At 40.6% G+C, this 14975-nt stretch overlaps 1 long non-coding RNA gene across 1 annotated transcript; it reads left to right on the plus strand.

Moving 5' to 3' along the window:
* The first annotated feature begins 166 nt into the window (after positions 1-166).
* Positions 167-13813, plus strand: LOC118500212. The gene is made up of 2 exons (XR_004902768.1): positions 167-550; positions 12734-13813. It is a non-coding gene; the product is annotated as an uncharacterized LOC118500212 (long non-coding RNA).
* The last annotated feature ends 1162 nt before the right edge of the window (positions 13814-14975 follow it).

Raw genomic sequence — 14975 nt, forward strand, 5'->3', positions numbered from 1 at the left:
GCTGACCAACGAGGCCGAAAGGAGGCTCGCTGAGCCTACTCCAAGAGCAGAAGGCGGGTGAGAACTGGAAGCTGTGCATTCTGGGAGTCGTAGTCTTCCCCCTTTTCCGGATGTTTGGAGGGTGTTTTTCAATCACTTGTAATGTCACTGCCGAACCGGAAACAAACTGGCGGACGGTAGCACTGGAAGACTAAACGTCAGCGAATGGGGATTTATAACGCAAGGAAATGAAAACGTAAAAGCAAATAGTTTTTAAAATATACATTCAAATCCAATGTGCTGGATGTCTTTCTGAAGCATCCTCCAGGGAAATAAAGTGAATTTTGAGAATCTGAGATTGAGAATAGAATCAGCACCTTTGTGTATGGTTTTGTAGTTCAGCGACCCATTTGGTAACAGAATACCGTTGCCTGAAATACCCCGTAAAAATATAAAGCCGCGGAGGAGCGTGAAGTGAAGGAAATTTTCGGTGTCTACCCCGCAGCCCTAGAGAAGGCCTCATGTGTTACACAAAATTTTGGACATAATTACTACACCATCTTTCAAACGGGTAAGTTAAAGGCTTTCTCGCCTTATAAGATCACGGGGTCTCTTAAAATAACAGTGAAAGATAAACACATGAAGAAACAAAAAAAGGGGGGGAGGTGTCAAGACACTCTTAAATACCGATCAGTAATTAAGATAAAGCAAGTCTGAAATTAAATAGAAAAGATCCGTTGCATTTCCAAGTTTTGTTTGTTTTTGGTCTTTTACAGCTTTTAAGTATTTTTTAGTTTTACATTTGAGTTATATACAGCAAAATGCACAAATCTTAAGTCTATAGCTCAATGAGACTTTATTATGTATAAACCCATGTAACCACCCAATGCACATTAAGGAACAGTCTCAATTGCCCCAGCATGTTTTTAATTTTATGGAACAGGAAATGAAAATACCAGATTGACCAATACTAGCTATCTGTTAATTCTATATCTGAAGTTTTGGCCAACTAGTTATTAGCTTTTTTAAGGTCTCCAAGACTCACTGTGCCTGTATTCTAAGTATTATCTGCCTAAACAAAATAAATATGCTATCTATTTGTACATATATGTATTTTTAGTTATTATGCAGATTAGGGTATTGTGTCATCTGGTGGGCAGGAAAATCTATCCTTAGAGAAAAAATACCAGTCTTCTCTGACTGCTTGCTTTTCTTTAACAGGCCAAAAAAAGAAAAATCCAAAATGAGGATTCTGTTTGCAATTATATAGTAAGGGATAATTACTTATAACTTAAGAATGTCTTTATCAGTTGATCACAACTGCCATATTATGGATATATTGAAGGCAATACTGACAATATTTTCTGCTCTGGAAAAACTTGAAATTGACACTGAAAGAACTAGGAAGCTTAGCTCAATGAAAAATAAGTAACTTGCAATGGAAAGTCCAAAGTAGTGGAAGTATGAAAACCAAATCTTTGAATGTAGCACACTTCTCTGGGCTTCATTTTCTTCATATAAAATATGAGGAAATTAGAAAAAATTCTTAGTAATCTATCCCACTCAAGCATTCCATGAACCTACGGCGAACTTGGAGACCTGGAGACAATTCCATTTATCAGGTTTTTAATATCATCATCTTCAGTCATGAAGGACATACAGATATTTAATTGGTGTTTTTCTCTTCTTAACATTGGGGCATGAGATGTTTGAGCAGGGAAAGGATGTTTCCTTTGTTACCTCCTGCTCCTTCAAATTGCAGAGAGAATAATTGATCAGATTGATGCTTTAAAAAAATTAGGCGTATTTGCACATATCTCATACAGAGTCTAGCTGAGTTTAGCCAAAGGTTCTCCCCTACTTCTTACTCAAAATAAAGAAGCATATGTAATCTGATAAAGTTGTATATCTATGGTTTTCTTTTTTGTTCACATTCTTGCTTTCCCTGTGTATGTATCCATTTTCACTCCACTCTTGGCCTTGACAGAGCTAAGTAATCTCCAAAGCTAAACACTAGGGGGCTCCTTGGAGAGCAGAAGTTTGCAGGAAGACTGGAAAATAAATTGCTGCATCTGTAGTACTTTTACTTTTCTGTATCCTTGGGGGAATAAGAAGTACCCAAAAGCATAATGTAATTTAAAATTTTTAATAAGTATTATTAAATAAATATCATTTATGCTTACTAAATGATATACATATGCATGTATATATGTCCTTATTGAAATCAATGAATAATATTCTATGTTGCAGAACTTTTCAAACAATACCCTAAATACCCTACAATTAATAACTAGCTTTTAGCATTCAAGAAAGCACCATAATCCATTACAGTCCTTTAACGTTCAAAGGCCACAAAAGCTTGGAAGTCAAAAACTACCTCTCTAAGGCCAGAGCAGTTTAAGGAATAACCTGCAGGCCCAGGCTTGCCCTGGCCAAGCAGATTGTTCTCTTCTGTGATAGGGACAAGTCAGAATCTTCCCGATGCTGTAGTGTAGGGTCATAAGCACCAAGACAAGCAGATTTTCTTAACTTACTTAATCACTCTCTACCTCAGTTTTCTAACCTTTAAAAATATAAAGGCAGAGGCATGGATACATGGAACAGACTGACAGCTGTCAGAAGAGAGGTGGGTGGGAGGGACTGGATGAAAGAAGGTGAAGGGATTAGCCAAAGAACATATATGCCTGACCCATGGACAAGGACAACAGTGTGGTGATGGCCAGAGGGAAGGGGGGCAAGGACAAGGGGAAGCAAATGGGAACATCTGTAATAGTATGGGCAATAAAAATAAAGAAAAACATAAAAAGTTTCGTATGAAAAAAATAAAATCAGGATAGAAGTTATATCTAGTTCAAAGAATGGTTTGAGTATTCAGTGAGCTAATAACATGAAAGACTGAAAAATGTTCCTGGCATGTAGTAAGCACTAAATAAATGGTGGTGGTAGTGGTTGGAGAGGGATCAAGCGATGTTGGGGAAAAAAGGGGGGGAGCAGCCTGGTACATTCCTTGAACAATTCAGACAACAAAACTCAAGCTACTCTTCCCACTCCCACCAAATTTGATAATAGAACCAATGCAGACACTGTTTTGAGGACCTTGTTTGCTGTAAATCCAACTGGCTAAAGGAATAATACATTCATAGGGGGGGCCACAGTACACACGGTACACTCAGTACACACAGTAGTCTGGTCCAACTCTGCTGGTGTTGAAAATCATCGGAGGCATTTGACTTATGCTTAATGGGAAACCAAATGGTCCCTGGAGTTAGCCACTGTGTCTTGTAAAGAGAGGGGAGTCCCATAGCACCTGCTCCTATCTCTTGTTTCCTAGAAGCCTTTAGGTTAGATGTGTTACAAAAAGCAGGAAAATCCGGAAACCAAAAGATATCCGTAACTCTAATTTCTCCATTAAATTTGACAACACAGTTGGGGTCTACCAACAACCTGTGATTCATTGTCATTTGCCAATGTTAATTTCAGCAATCAGGTTTCTTAGTCACTGAAAAGTCATCCCCATTCCTAGTTGCACAATTTCATTGAGAATCTGTTTGGAGAATTTTGCTTCAGTGCTTAGATCCACAGATTTGCAGTGGAAATTACCCAAAACTTGCTGAGTGAATATGAATACAGTATGTAAGATTCTCTAATAACTTCATTCTGTAAATCTGTCTAGATATAAGTGCATTTTTAAAAATATAGTCATTTTATTCTCTATAATGTGCCAATGCAATTAAATTAAAAGATGTAGCCATATCAACCAATCAAATATCAGTTGCGCATCTGTATACCTAATTCTGCCCCTGACCAGGCACTCTACATCAGTGCTGCCCAGCAGAAATATAATGCAAGTCACATATATAACTTAAAATTTTCTGGTACCTACATTGTAAAAAGTAAAAACATGTTAAATTCATTTAATAATATATTTTATTTAACCCAATATATCCAAAATGTCATTTTAACATGTAATCAATATTTTAAAAGTATTAATGAGATATTTACCTTTTTGTGCTAATTCTTAAAAATCTAGTGTGTTTTTTATACTTCACCTGTCTTCAGACTGGACACACTTCAAGTATTTGATCATATGTGGCTAGTGGCAACCATACTAGCACAGCTTTAGGGTGTGAAAATCTATCTCTTGGAGTAGCTATGATTTAACTTGAAATAATAGCAACCATTTATTGAACATGTACTATATACCTGATACTATGCTATGCACATTACCACATGATCTCATTTAATCTTTCTAATACCTTGTGATGTGGTTATTTTTAATCCTCATCTTACAGGTAAGGAAACAAACATTTAAAATATTACAGAATCCTACACCAATAAGGGACAGAGGCAGGATTTGAACCCAGGTCTATATATATGGCTATGTTGAATAGCATTTAAAAACAAATGACTATTTAAGATTCAGTAGGATATACTTAAATGTTAAGTGAAACATTCTATATTTTATACTGTATATTTTAAAATACTTTAATCAACTTTTAAAAAGACAGTCTGTTGTATTCTTAGTGCATTGTAGTTTTTCTTTCTCATTTTACTTTTTAGGTGTAAAGAGACATTTCTCTGGACATGATGAATACCTTCTGCTGATTTACAGATAGGCTAGCATCTGTGTGTCTCCTGGAACATTTGTGTATTCATTCAATTGATCAATTATGTGTGAGTTGTGTATGAGACAGTACATCAGACACTATTTACAATCAGTTCTTATTCTATGTTACCCTTCAAGTAAACTGTGTGTCATCATTTTGAAGTTTCAAAATACTTTAAATGCCTGTCATTATTCAAACAACAGGGCTTTGAGATGCTATATGTACTCACACTATAAATAATGCTGTGGGCATTTTTATTTAGGTCATAGGGGAAGTACAAAGATCAAAAGTTTACAATCTAACATGGAAAACAAGGTACAAGCAGAAATAGCCCTGAGAAAAAGCAACCTGTGTGTAGGCATGGTCCAAAGTGCCATGTGCAGTAAAAATGGCAGGTGTGAACTTACACAGGGGTGATGAGGTAAAGCTAAAGAGAGGGGGTAGTATTCGATGTGAGGTGTGTAGTGTTTCTTCTAGGGAGATGGGTCAGCAATGACATTGAAAGCAAAATGTAAAGGCAACAATGACCAAATCCTTGGGAGACTAAGGTAGCTAGGATGAAGGGTCAGCCTAAGAGGTCAGTGCAGGGTAGGACTGGAAGCAGTCGGGTGTACTGGGCCTGACTGTAGAGGACACTGAAGAGCAGAGGAAGAAGACTGTGCTTGATGCAGGAGGCAAAAGAGGGTCATTGACAACTTGTGAGCAAAGGAGAGACTGTATCAATTGTGCTTTAGGAAGATTAATCTGGCTGGAGGATATGTATAAGGGGTTATTTAAAAAAGAAAAGAGGTCTGAAGAGGTGTTCAGAGAAAAGACAAAAAGAAAAGAATGAGATAGACATTTCAGAGGAAAAATGGACAGATCTAAGGCTCTTTGGATGGAAATCAGGATGAGGGAGAGAGAGGAACAGAAATTACACATGTACGTGTCAAATAAATGCATGCGCCTCACACACCATGCCTCAGGGGCTTGCAAAATGCATGTAAATGTTAATTATCTTTATTAAGATATTAATTTAGAATGAACAATTGTTTTGCCGTCAAGACAACACAGGAAAAGAAATTTAAGACATAACCAAGTCTCTCAGGAGAATATACAGTAACTTGAACATTTAGTTCTGAAACTTTGTCTAGGAAAGTATAGAAAAGGAGGGAAAATTATAGTTTTATTAAACTTTAAAACAAAGTGTATATAACAACTATACCTCATTAAAGCAAAGTATGTAAATTGTATACTTCAGTCAAACAGGTTTATTCTAGAATTCTAAGCAAAGAAAATAAGTCAGAAAAAGCATGATGGTTACATCTGGTCAGCTGGCATGGTTGGGAGAGAGCCAGTGCTCTCTGAAAGAGACTGAATATTAATTTTAACTGACCCTGTGCCATTTGACTAAGAAACTATGGTTCTGTCCACAGCATGCACAATTAGTTTGATAGACCAAAAGCCAGGGTCTCAGAAAACTGAATCTCATTGCATCCTCTACTCACTGAACATTTAGCAACATAAAACAGAATTTAAAAGATGCTTGTGAGGCACCTTGGGATACAAACCCCAGAAATGGTTGTATTGATCACTCACTTGCCGTTTATAGGAATATACTAAGATCACCTTCTCCATTCCCCACTCCAGCTCATTCCCACAGTTCATGTCAGAGTCTTCCTACATCCTTCTAGCTCAGTTGTGGGAACATTTAGATAAAATGAAATACAAGCCTTTATTATCCTTCTTTCAGCCCTCCAATATGCTGTTGTTTTTTAGAGAATATAGAAAACCCATGAACACTCTAATTTTGTATTTTAAGTGCTAGAAAGATCAAAACAAAAATCTGACTAGCCGAGGTTTAGTTTTTACCCCTTCTCCCTACTCTTTTACTGGATTCTTTGATAAGCATCCAAAAACCAAACCCAGATGGATATTTTTCCTGGCCTGTGTTCATCTGGTTAGCCATCTGCTTCTCTCTTTGCTGATACAGGAAGGGGATATATTAAAAAAAAAACAAAACACAGAAGGTGTTGGCTTAGAGCCCTGGAGATCTGAGGAAGGTGGCTTTTAAAATAACCATTCTTTATTCACTGCCATGCTCCAATGCCACCTTCATTAATTGGAAATGGAAAGTCAGCCAATTGTGTTCATTAAAAAATATATCATAGTGCATGATAGAATGTTAGTGCTCAAGTCATCTTAGAGGCCATGTTAGATAAAGCCTCGTTTCATATCTAGACAACCGAAGTCCTGAGAAATTCAGGTAGATCCCAATATCAATATATTTAAAGTAAGTAAAGAGGGTTTTGTGGTTTTTTTTTCTTTAAAAGGTAAAAAAATACTCAGGACACAAGATCCTGAAACAAAGGTAGATTTGAGCAAATCAAACTTTTAGAATTAAAGAATAGTTTTGGGGTGGTTCTTTTCCTTTTTTCTTTTTTCCATTGAGAGAGAGAGGGGAAGGGAGGGAGAAAGAGAAGGAAAGAAATCTTAATCACTTGCCTCTCATACATGCCCCGACCAGGAACTGAATGCACAAGCCAGGCAATGCCCCGAATGGGAGTGGAACCAGCAACCTTTTGCTTTGCGGGGTGATGTCCAGTCAACCGAGCCACATCAGCCAGGGCAAAGAATTCAGTTTTTGAAAGGGTAAATTAATGGACTGGTTAAAAGCAGGATAGGTAACATCTGAAAAGAGAACTAGTAAACTAGAAGATGGAACTGAGAAAAGTGCCACAATGCAGCAGAATGGGGGAAATGAAAAACGTAAAGAGAAGTTAAGAGGAATGAATGATAAAATGAAAATGGAAATTCCAGATGGATTTAAAAAATGAAGGAAACAAAAGAAATAATAGCTGAAAATGTTCAGAATTGATCAAAGATAAGAATCTTCAGAATAAAGAATCATAATGAGCCCTGGCTGGCGTAGCTCAGTGGACAGAGTGCAGGCTGCGAACCAAAGCATCGCAAGTTCGATTCCCAGTCAAGGCACATGCCTGGGTTGCAGGCCATGGCCCCCAGCAACCAAACATTGATGTCTCTCTCTCTCTCTCTCTTTCTCCCTCCCTTCCCTCTCTAAAAATAAACAAATAAAGTCTTTTAAAAAATACAAAAAAATCTTTAAAAAAAAGAATCATAATGAATCTTGGGCAAGGAATATAAAATTAAACCTTGACTTAAAGTTAAACCTTCACTGCACACTACAGTGAAACTCAGGGTACCAGAAATATGGGGAAATTGTTAAAATCAATCCAAAAGAAAAGAGGAACAAAAGTTTAGACTGACAGCTGATTTTTCACTTGTAACAACAAAGGCCAGAAAATAGTGAATAATATTTTCAAAGGGCCCAAGAAAATAACTGGCAACCCAGAATTATATGCTTTGCTATTAAAGAGTTAGGGCTAAATAGAAGACTTTCAGAATGACACTCCAGATCTCTGTTGAATGGACTATATGTCTGCTAGGGCTGCCATCATAAAGTACTGCAGGTTGAGTGGCTTAAACAATAAATTTGTTTCTCAGTTACGGAGGCTGGAAGTCCCAGGTCAAGATCTGGCACAGTTCAGTTTCTGGTGAGAGCTCTCCTGGTTTGCAAATGTCCATCCACCTTCTTGATGAGTCCTCAAGTGGCCTTTCCTTTGATGACATGCAGAGAGAAAGAGGAGTGGGGAGGAGAGGAGAGAGAGAGAAAGAGAGAGAGAGATCTCTTCATCTTCAAATAACACATATTGTATTATGGCCCCACCCTCATGACCTCACTTAACTTTAACTACCTCTGAAAGATTATCTCCAAATGCAACCACCATCACTGAGGGCTAGTGTTACAGAACACACAACAAGGGGGTCCTGGGACGATATACTATTATTGAAAGAAGGCCCCGGGTCCGTTATGTCCGCCGCCAGAGGAAAGACGTCTCTCAATGCCAGACATTTGTGAAAAGGAAAGGAAACATTTATTTAATGCTATATACAAACTTAAAGTAGTGACCTAATGTCTTCACCAAAATCCCAAAGTCCATTAAAACACCCACAAACACACAGTCCTTCCTTCCTTCCCCCTTTGCCCAGTCCAGAGTACTGTATCTCAGGGAAGGAAATAGAAGTCCATGGCTTAGGTAGTCCTCTGGTTCTTCTCAGTTAGTACTCCCTCTCGACTGGGAGACCTCCCTGGGTTCCCGGCACCCTCGGCTGAGTCACCGGGATCTCTGCTAAAACCAGGTGGTGGTTCCCCCTTCTAAAGCTGTGGGGGCCCCACTCTGCCAGGCCGCGTGGTTCTCTTCTCAGGGCTGCAGGAGTCTACACTCCATCAAGTCCGCGTGCTTCTCCTTCTCCTCTCAGGGCCAAGGGAGTCTTCACTCTGCCAAAGCTGTGGGGTTCTCTCTTGCAGGACTGCGCATGACTCTCCCCCGCAATGGCTCCTGCATCTCCGTTTAAATCCCGGCGCCAATCTTCCTCTGAAGCCCCATTTCCGGCTCCTCTCACAATTGGCTACAGCTGCCAGATTCTGGGCAGGTGTGGCCCTGTGGTGTGGAGCCAATTATCTCCAGGCTCTTCTGGATCTTATTACAGATCCCTATTTGAGGCTACCCTCTTGGCTGCACCCTGTTACACTAGGACTTCAACATATGAATTTGAGGGGGACACAATTCAGTTCATAGTAGATTCCTAAGGCATACATTACAGGAAAAAAGAAACTAAGTACAGAAGTAAGGAGTAAACACTGGTGAGCAAAGAAATTGGTAAACACAGAAGGTAAACCTAAAGTGTTGACTCTAAAAAGCAATATTATTAATAATAAAAAATAACTAACTTGGAGGAAGGTAAAAACTAAATGAGAATAACTAGTTTTGCCTAACAGAACTCTCTACAATGATGGACATTTTCTATATCTACTCTGTCCGGTATGGGAGTCATTAGCCACATGTGGCTATTTAGCATTTGAAATGTGACTATGCAACCAATAAAATGAATTTTAAATTAAATGTAACATTAATTAAGTAGCCACATGTGGCTAGTGATGACCATATTAAACAGCACAGCTTTAAACAATAAAACGACAAATGTGTAGAGCAGATTGAAGTTAAATATTCTAAGGTCTTTGTTTATTCAGAAGGAAAACAGACATTTTGGAGGCAGATATTTAAGGATAAATGATTTAAGGAAACGATTTAAGGATAAAGACCAGAAAACTGAAATAGATGTATCATTTCCAAAGTAGTAGAAAGAAAAGAAGAAAATACCATCACTACACAGAAGACAACAGGAAAAGAGATGATAAAAAAACATCACAGAAAAGCATGTTAAGTAGAAGGTATAAGAAATATGACAGAAAGAAATAAGAAACACACTGGTTTATTTTTACAGTGGAATACTGAAATTTCATGTAGCCTCATATATCAAGAGAATACTAAGTGAAAAAAATCAGATAACAAAAAATATGCACAGTATTAAATCTGTTACATAAAGTTTTGAAACTTACATTGTTCCCTTCTTTAAAAACACACAACTATATCAACAATAACAATATGCATGGGAATGAATGATGCAACCCAACTTATTAGTGATTTCTTCTGGAGGAGGGGCAAAGGTAGGGGGAATAAATCTATCATGAATATAAATATTTTTTTAACAATTTGAAGCAAACATGACAAAATGTTAACATAAAATGTGAGTGGCAGGTGCTTGGGTTTCAAACTATATCATTTGAAACTGGTAAGAGTTTCAAACTATTTTATATATGAAAATTCAAATTCAAAACAAACACATTAGGCCAAACCATCCAGCCAGATACTTTCCTCTTTTCTATGTGTTGGACTATTTCTATCTGACTAGTTTAGCTCTTAGAACTTGAACTTGATTTCTTGTCATTTAGGAAACCTCAGTCGACAAAACAATAATCTAACATAATGAGTCCTCTTCACAGCAGGAGACTAAGGACCTGGACAGCCCAGTTCCACTGGGAAGTTCTGTTTCCTTAGGACAGGCGTCAACAACTCATTTAACTATGTGCTCTGTTTGTGAGGCAAGTGAATGCTTTGGGTACCACTGGACAGCTGTGGAGGAGAAAGAAAACGGGGAGAAGAGAGAGGGAGAGAAGGAGAAGGAGTTATGGTAGAGGACTACCAATTGACCTTGCTCACCCCCAACATATCCCTGTAGGAAAGTGGGATGGGATGACCCCATCTCTTTGATGTCTTTCTGTTGTTCCTTTTATTGTACTGCAATTACTGTTTACAAATCTGTCTCCCCCACTGGACCATGTCTTACTGCACTTCTTACCTTGAATGCTTAGCACAAGACCTGACAGAGAGTAAGCCTTAATGAACATCTTTGAATTAACGTTGAATACACAACTTTAGATCTTAAGCGATTTCCTGGCGTCTCACTTAAGCCCTCTAAGCCTTTCTCTTTTGCTTTACCCCCTTCTTGGATCTTCTTCCAAGCTCTCACAATTTGAAACTTTAAGCCTTTTCTATCACCATCTGTAAGCTGGGACACTCAAACCAGCTTCTAGGCTTCACAGAGTGCTTTGTCAGGAGGACAAGGAAGGTAGGCTGGGGGCTGTGTCTGGAAATGGGAGCTTTTGGGGCAGCAGGCCAAGAATCCTGAACCTGATGTTTTCACTTTATGGGAGCTGTGGCAGGGAGCTATTGTCAAGAGGATAGAGGAGAGGGATGTGTCAGGCAGTTCCTCACACCTAGTATTCATTTCCTTCCTCCCCTGTGTCCCAGTCTGAAGTGTGGGGCCCCCAGTCACCTTCTCACACCCAGTCTTGGCTTTCCGAAGCCAGCCCTGGTCTAATAACAACCCTCTCTTTTCAAGAGAAACCAGCAGGTACTTACAGCTTGTGGGTGGTACTATCTTAACAGAGACAGCAATCTGGCCACACAAGATGTTTCTGTTAACTGTGTTGTGGGAACTGGTCTAGTCTGCTTGGTTGCCATTGAAGGGATTTTCCAATGAAGACGTATATGCAAACAGTCTGTTAGAGGGTCACTGGCCCCACCTTGAGTGTGCTTGCTCATTGGACACCCAGTGTAGATCTGCTGGCCCTTTAGCAGCGAGCTATTCTGGACCCAAGCCAAAGTGGAAGCAAGTAGGCAAGGAGTCTACTTGAAGCTCAGGCATTTGCATACTTGATGAGACAGACATGAGTGGGCAAAGCCACCTGTGGCCTACTTAGAAGAAGTTGACTGCCTCAAGACGGGCAAGGCAACGGGTGTATATTTACCTCTTCCTGTCACAGATTGGGGTGGCCAAGGAAACTGATAGCCAGTCTTGTTGAATTCTGGGCAGGTCTGTGGTCTCTGGTGGGTCAGCTGGGGTAGACGACCCCTACAGTTCCCTGGTGCTGACCCTGCCCCTTCCGTAAACTCTAATCTGAGCAAAACAGGGCAGAGCACAAGGACCTATGACATTAGCAAGTTCTACTATCTTGGAACCTCCACAGCATCATCTGTTGTACCCAGCACACCACTGATAATTTCCAGCAGCTAAAGGATCACAAAAGCAGTGGCCATAGAAAATTCTGCAGTGGTGGGGCTTCTCTGGGAATCCTTTCTTCAATAACATTGTCCCTCAGCTGTTGCCATTCCAGACACTCTCTGCACTAGAAGTGAAAACAGACTACAGTGCCATCCATGTTAACCTTGCCTACATGTAGTCCACCCTGACCCTCCTGTCGCTCACAGGGGTATGAAGGAAGAAAAGGAATCCCAGTCTTACTGGCCTATATTTTCCAGGCTGCTCTAATAGGGAGACTAGGCACCAGGAGGCAACTGTGGATTGGTAGCTCCCACTTGGCACAAAGGACTTGCCCAAACATCGTGCCGGCAGATGTGACTAAACTTTAGCCAGGCTTCCTCCTGCATTAAGCTGTGTCCCTAAAGGTGACCCCAGCAATTTCCCATCTCTTCTTTGCCCCTTTTTAGATCCCCAAAGTCTCCTAGCCCCTTTTTGTTCTCTCCTTTTCACTTTCTTATAGACCTTCTTAGTTATCTCTAAAAGTTCTAACTCCCTTTAACCCCTTAAAAAACCTTAGTCACCTTTGCCTTAGTTGGTGCTGAGTTCACTTGACATTGGAGTCTCTCTTCCCTACTGCGATAATCCGAATAAAATCTGTCTTGCCACCTTAACAAGTGTCCAGTGCTGTTTGTCTTTGACAGGACCAGTCCAGAACTTGCACTGATGGCCTCAGCCCTCATGCTCCCAGGCCAGAAGCCCCCGGGACCATCCCAGGCACCACAGCAGAATCCACCTTGGGCCCACTGGGCTCCAGCAGAGATCCAGCACCTGCTCGTCACCATGGAGAAACCTGCCATCAAGAGGTGCCTGAAGACAGTTCACCACAACACTGCAGCCTATGATGGTGTGGCCAAATGCCTTCAGGAGCAGGGATGTGTCTGACATGCATACCAGTGTTGAACCAAGTTCAAGACCCACAATGTGGCCTGTAAGAATGTCCGCATGGTCATCCTGCACTCTAAAAAAAGCTTCTGCCAAGGGCTGCCCCTTCTACAGAGCAGGTCATGGGTGGCAGCAGCCCAGACCACCTGAGGGAGCAGACCCAGCCGTGTGTGGATGAGCAGAAGGTTACTCTCCCCAGCAGAAGCAGCAGTAGGAGGCACCAGAACCAGAGATGGAGATGGAGACAGAGTATCATTTTAAGCTGGAAGTGGAAGCATTAGAGCTGTCCAGTGACCTCATTCCTGAAAGCCCAGCTGGTACCCAAGTCGACAAGACAATTGAGATGGACATTAGCCAGGGAGTCCAAGGACCTGGGACAGGTAAGTGGCCAAATGTGCCCTACCAAAGCCTTGATGCCATGGAATTGGGTGGAGAAGGAAGTCATAAATGATAAAACCAAGATCAGGACCCCTCAAAATTCCTGAAAATGTAAAAAAGCATGGTTTCATTACAGATTTTAGAGTCAGCATATGTAAGCTGGAAGGGACAGCTGGAAATTGTCTTCAACCTTTGCATTTTGCACCTAAGGAAACTAATCCAGAGGAAAGTAATTTGAAGAAGGTAACACTGCCAGTTAATGCTAAGACTGACACTAGAACCCAAGCCCAGTGATCCTTCCACTGGCTTATACTGGCTCTTGCCTGAAATATAGTTGATAACTGGCCCTCATGGTAAATTTTTCCAGTCTTAATTCTGGGGCCTGGAAAGAATAGGATCAGAAGAGCAGCTAGAATTTGCTCTTTCTTCTCCAACAAAAGTCCAGAGGAGGCCAGAATCTCCAAAGAGAAACCAGCCTCAGAGATAGACTCCATCATTAGCCCCAAACACTCCAGGGGTGTCTGCAGTGCCCCCTGGAGCATGGGCAGACTGAGCGTGCTGTTTCAGCCCAATGCCAGGACTCTCAGGGGCCCCCACACTCCTACTGCCATTATTGCAGCTGAAATGGCAAAGAGCAGGTGGCTGGTCAGCAAATTGACCCAGAAATCAGTGGCCCAGCTACAGGGCCACCTAGACCAGCACAATGCCCACATGGCAGTCCTGGTCCAGCTGGCCCGAGGCAGTTACACTCAACACCAGGAGGTGGCAGCCATTCTCCAGAGCATTGTTGACGATCCACGACATTGTCCATGAGGGAGTACCCCTCCTTGGTCATTTCTAGGCCGCCTGAGCCAGGAATGAGACCTATAGCTCCTGTCATACCCTGCTACCTCAGGACCTTGGGGAGATTTCTCCACTGAGATTGGGATTTCTGCTTCTCTTTTCTCCTTTTTCTTTTAGGAGAAATTTGGAAATTAAATAGAGGAAAAGAGTAAATAACAAGGTGAATAAAAAGCAATGGAATTTGAGATTTTAATAAAAAGATCTTCACATGACAACCACTAGTATTTTGGGTTTTTTTCTTTATATTTATTCTGTCTCAGGCCCATAGCAAAGGATGGACACGCCTCTGTATCAGAGCTTCTGATGGTTGCAATCAGGCCTTAGCCAAGAGAAGCCATGGTGGAGAGGCCTGGGCCTCTCATTGCCCCCAAGTCCCTCTTGTCATCAGTCATACATTCAAGCAACATTTGAAGGTCTACTATATGCCCACTCATTATATTAAATATAGGGTATGGTATTCATTAGTAACAAAAATGCACACTGTCTTTGGAAAACAGTATGGCAGTTTTAAAAAATTAAAAATAGAACTACCATATGATGTAGCAATCCCACTCCCAGGTATATATCCAAAAGAATTAAAAGCCAGGTGTCAGAGAAAGTTACATACCTGTATTTACTGCAGTATTATTCACAGTGGCCAAGAAACAGAAGCAACATAAATACCCATTGACAGATTAATAAACATACAAATGCAGTAACAGATATACAGTGAAATACTATGCAACCCTAAAAAGAAAGGAAATCCTGCCACATGGATGAACCTTGAGGACGTTGTGCTGA

Source organism: Phyllostomus discolor, chromosome 4 (genome assembly GCF_004126475.2).
Source record: "Phyllostomus discolor isolate MPI-MPIP mPhyDis1 chromosome 4, mPhyDis1.pri.v3, whole genome shotgun sequence".
Lineage (NCBI taxonomy): Eukaryota > Metazoa > Chordata > Mammalia > Chiroptera > Phyllostomidae > Phyllostomus > Phyllostomus discolor.